The sequence below is a fragment of the Adiantum capillus-veneris genome, chromosome 19, assembly GCF_014529385.1.
Source record: "Adiantum capillus-veneris isolate H3 chromosome 19, ASM1452938v2, whole genome shotgun sequence".
In the NCBI taxonomy this organism is placed as follows: domain Eukaryota; kingdom Viridiplantae; phylum Streptophyta; class Polypodiopsida; order Polypodiales; family Pteridaceae; genus Adiantum; species Adiantum capillus-veneris.
In genome coordinates this window covers 36,290,528-36,295,735 of record NC_140949.1, presented here as the reverse complement: position 1 = coordinate 36,295,735, position 5,208 = coordinate 36,290,528, and positions in this window count along the sequence as shown.

Here is a 5,208-nt window from a genome sequence, read left to right as displayed (position 1 = left end):
CTCCTTTTGCACCAGTACTGACGAACTCTAGATACCTATCCTCAGCTGGACGCATCTAGGTAGCTGTGTAGTGGAAGAATAACCAAGCTTCTCTAGTGTATGCTTTGTCCAAGTTGAGGCCTGTTGATAATGTGTGAATCCTATTTTTATAGTTGTCTGTGGCCTATTTTTTTATCATAGTCTTCGAACACTGCAACTTGTGAGTGCGAGGCGTTGGGCCTTGGATCATGGACATACATGAGCCACATACCACTGAACTAAAGCCATGCATAGTGTGTGCGAAGGAACAAATGTGGGACTCTCAAGCGTGGCCTCTTGCCTTCTGTAGCTAAACGGATTATTAGAATGTAAGGATTATCGTTACAATTGAAGGAAGTGAAGCAGCGGGGTGATGGTGTGGTGGTGACAGCCTCTGGTTGGAAAGTTTTTATTCAGAGGATAATTATGATGTTCCTAGTTGGAGAACACAACTAGGAGTGTGCAAGTGAGTTTGGGATGTGCAATCGCTGGGGTGGTGGTCTTATTCTTGAAAATATGAGTTGAAGGCCTTTGTTATTGTGAAGATCTTGCACTTCATGTCATTAAGAGTTGAAGAAAAAGGGGAGTTGGCCTCTCCAATCTCGAAGTAATAAAAATCCTTTCGAAACATCTCAAATGCATCAGTGAAGGGTGAGTTCAGGAAGTGAAAAGGCCAATGGAAATGGAAAGTCAAAAGATTTTCCTTGTCCATATTAAGACGTGGGCGAGTGTGCATTGACACATTTGTATTCATTGCCTTTCTTTTAGCGCTTTCTTCTAGTTATATTTTTTTTGCACTATGTAGGAAGTGGATGTATCTGTTTTGAAGCCATTAGGAAAGAGGAGTTGGCCTAGTGAAAAAGGCAAGGGGCTTGAAGGGTGCTTGCGATGGATCAACCCCTAGACATGCGAGCGTTGGGGGGTGGGTGTAATCTTGTAAAACTAGTTGATGCAAAGCAGCATATTGCACAATAGGCATTCTAAAACGTAAGAAATGAGAAGGCGGCTTTGTGAGGCTATGAGATGAAGAAATGAAGGGATCTCTTTAAAACAAAGAAGATGGCTAAGGTAGGTCCTTAAGTGTTGAAATGACTAAATATTCAAATGTGACTTAACTGCCTTCCTCGCTAAGGCTTGTTTTAGAGAGCCAAAAAGCACGAAATAACAAGGCACAATGCATATTGTAAACAATATGCAAACAAGAAAAATCAGCATCTTTTGGAGCTAAAGAACATTAACATGCCATCTCCCATGATGCGCTGGTGCTCTTGCATAGGAAAATGGATAGGGCTAAATTGAGTCTAATCTGCATAAAGTAAATAGCAATCACAACTTGTATACATCAAATAGACCTGCAAATGTAAGACTTTTTATGTATAGTCTCACTAGAGTTAGCAGAAGGTTGTGAGTTCAAGGTCCCCTTTCTCAAGAGAGACTAATTTGCATAAAGGATATACCAATCACAACTACTATACATTGAATAATGAGCCAATTCAGCTCTATGCTTAAATTAATGCTTCTATTGTAGTCTCACAAAAGATGGAAAAGGAGAACGGGAGGTGAAAATCCCCTTGCTGATGCGTTTGATGGCCAGCTCTTCCACGCAAACATCGATCATCAATCCTTTGTGGTAAATCATGCTAGATTTGTCACACTCCCCGAATGTTAAAATTTAATATAAATCTCTTCATTATGCTTAGTGAAAGCTCTCTTCCTCTCTAAGCGATATGTGCGTGGTGGGAGGGTATCAAGGGTGAGCGTGCATTTTGCGGCCATGGGGAAAACTGGGGTTGTGGATCTAGCACCTTGAATTAACAAAACGTTTCCTAAGCACGTGGATCTACTAAATTCCCCTGTATTTACATACCAAGTGAGCCCAAGTGGTTGGGGCAACAAGCTCCCAAGGGTGACAAGTTGAGCAAGTCTCAAGGTGGACAGGCAGGACTACAACCGAAGTTAACATTTTGTCCTTAATTTACAATTTTCACACGAATTTACGAGTAGCACATCGGATGCCTCCCCTGTTGAGATGTCGAGCTCTACACCTTGAGCTGGCATCCACTACGGGTCTTGGCCGCTTATGGTATTTACTCACTGGCGCGTTAGGTGACCGACACGGAGGATCTCTGCCAGTGATTCTACAGCTAGACTACACTTATAGTGCCAGCCTAGTACGCTTCTAGCGAGTTCACACTTAGTGACCACATGTACATATGTGCTACTTTTCAGCTTTAGCACTTAGTCATTTTGTACTCTCTTTTCTGAGAAGAAGAAGAAGAAGCTTTCCATCTCTGTGTGCTTTGTGCTTGTCTTGTGTAGCTCTCTTGTATCCTCATTCTTTACATGGTATCAGAGCTTGGTGCAGGCAAGAGAGGCTAAGAGAGCAAGAGCATCACAATCCCTTCGTTCGCAATTTTAGGGGTTTTTCGCACAAGTTTCTGAACAGGTCTCCAAAGTGCAGTATACAGAGATTTACTATATAAGTACAGTGGTTGTATGTACGCTTGATTGTGGACACTCGTTGAGTGTAGAAAGCGTTACAGGAACCACGATAGCAGGTTCAGTAGATTTGCAGGTTTTTGCAGATTGCAGCTATTTTGTTTTAGTGCTTCAAGATGTCTGACGGTTTCAGTCAGATTGTTACTGAGAAGCTTGAGAAAAATAACTACCCTGCATGGAAGTTCAGAATAACAAATTTCCTAAAAGGAAAAGGTTATTGGGACTATGTAGAAGGAGACAATGAAAAGGAACCAGAGATTCTCGAGGCAAATGCTACAGCAGAACAAAGGAAAGCTTTGAGGGACTGGCAACAAGGCCAGAGCAAAGTGATGTATTGGCTGTCTATGAGCATCACAGATGGCATGATGGGATATCTACAGGATGCTGAAACCCCCGCCATTGCATGGAGAAACTTAAGCAGAGTGTTCGAGGTGAACACCAAGGCCAAGAAGCTTCAACTAAAGTCGGAGCTAAATCAGGTTAAGAGAAACAACCTCTCAATCAATGATTATGCTTTGAAGATCAAGAGTATCATTGAGGCTCTTGGGTCTATTAAAGTCTCAGTGGAAGACGATGACATTGTCCGTGCATGCTTGGATGGTTTAGGAGATGAGTATGTACATTTTAGGTCTTCCATGAATACAAGAGACGACATCCCCGTGTTCCAAGATTTGATTTCTATGCTTATTCTTGAGGAGAAGAACCTTGACACATCTTCTTCTGGCAGAAATAATTCTGAACAGGCCTTCTATTCTAACTCCAACAGAGGTAGAGGTAGAGGTTGTGGTCGAGGCCCAAGGGGTTGTAGGGGCCAATTTCTGGAAGGTCAATCAAATCAAAACAATACAGGTGGCAGGGGAAACCAGTCTCAAGGCAGGGGGAGTCAAAGAGGTCGTGGTGCAGGATCAAGCAGGCAGCAGCATACTCCAGATAGCAGAGAATGTTGGACTTGTGGTGAAAGAGGTCACATGTCACGTGACTGTCCAAAGGGAAAAGCAAGTAGAAAGAGAGAACAGGGCAACTATGTATCTACTAGCAGAGATGCAGATGACAGCAAAAATGAACGCATGTTTGTTATGCAGCATGTAATGAATACAATGACTGCAGAGAATTCCACCCAAGATGATGTTTGGTATGTGGATTCAGGTGCCTCTAATCACATGACGTCTCGTGGAGAGTGGTTTAGAGATATGCGCAAACCAGATGTGTCAGGCTATGTACAGACAGGAGATGACACAGCTCACCCCATTGCTCATGTAGGGGACATACCTCTAAATACGAAGAGTGGGAAATCAAAGTACTTAGCAGATGTACTTCATGTCCCAAACATTACAAAGAATCTTGTTTCTGTTGGACAAATGGTTGAGCAGGGTTTGCAGGTTCGCTTCAATCCAAATGGCTGTTATGTAGAAGATTTCCAGAATGGCTGTAAGCTAGTCACAGAGGACAAATGTGTGGGCAGAATGTTTACGCTGAATGTAAACATGCCTGAGGTAAAAGCTGCATTATTTGCACAGGGCACAGGTGTTGTGGCTGATGTTGACATTTGGCACAAACGCATTGGCCATGTCAATGAGCAGAGATTGCGCAGCATGCAATCAAAACAGATTGTAAAAGGTTTGCCCAAATTCAAGGTGGATGGTATGCATAAAGTGTGTGCAGCATGCCAGTTTGGAAAACAGTCAAAGGGCTCATTTCCACATGAGCGCAATGTATGTAAAAAGACACTTGAGGTGGTGCACACAGATGTTTGGGGTCCAACCGATACTGCAAGTATACATGGTTGCAAGTATTATGTCTCTTTCATTGATGACCATACAAGGAAAGTATGGGTCTACTTCATGCGTAACAAAAGTGAAGTGTTTGGTCACTTTCAAGACTTCAAAGTCATGATTGAGAAGGAGACAGATATGCAAATCAAGACATTGAGGTCAGATGGAGGGGGAGAGTACTTCTCCAATGATTTTTCAGATTTTCTGCGAATGCATGGTATACACAGGCAGTTTACATGCAGATATACTCCACAGCAGAATGGGGTCGTAGAAAGGAAAAACAGGCACATTGCAGAGGTTGCACGTGCATTGATGAATGAGAAGAACATGCCTCATCATTTCTGGGCTGAAGCTGTAAATACAGCTGTGTACATTATGAACAGGACACCTACAGCTGCAGTGCATGATGTAACACCTGAGGAAAAGTTTACAGGTACAAAGCCTGATTTGGCACACTTGAAAGTGTTTGGTTGCATAGCTTACGTGCATGTACCAGATGAGTTGCGTAGGAAATTGGATCCTAAAGCAGAGAAATGTATTCTTGTGGGATATTCCCTTGAACAAAAGGGGTACAGGTGCTACAATCCTACTACACGAGAATTACGAGTGAGCAGAGATGTAGTCTTTGATGAGATGAGCAGCTAGTACAGTAATGCACATGGCACTATTGGGGCTGATGTAAAAGATGATGTGGTTGTACAAAATGTGAGGCCACAGTCACAGGTTTTGAGTGGACCACAAGAGTCCTCTTCTCGTGGCTCTGTTGAGAAACCATGGAATGGTAGACTACGTACGCAGGTTACTCCACCAACAGGTACAGGGAATGTATCACGAAAAGGAAAGGAAAAGGTTGATGAACCTCCCTTTATGGTTGATGCATCATCAGGTTTTTCACATGTAGACATGGATTCAGATGGTT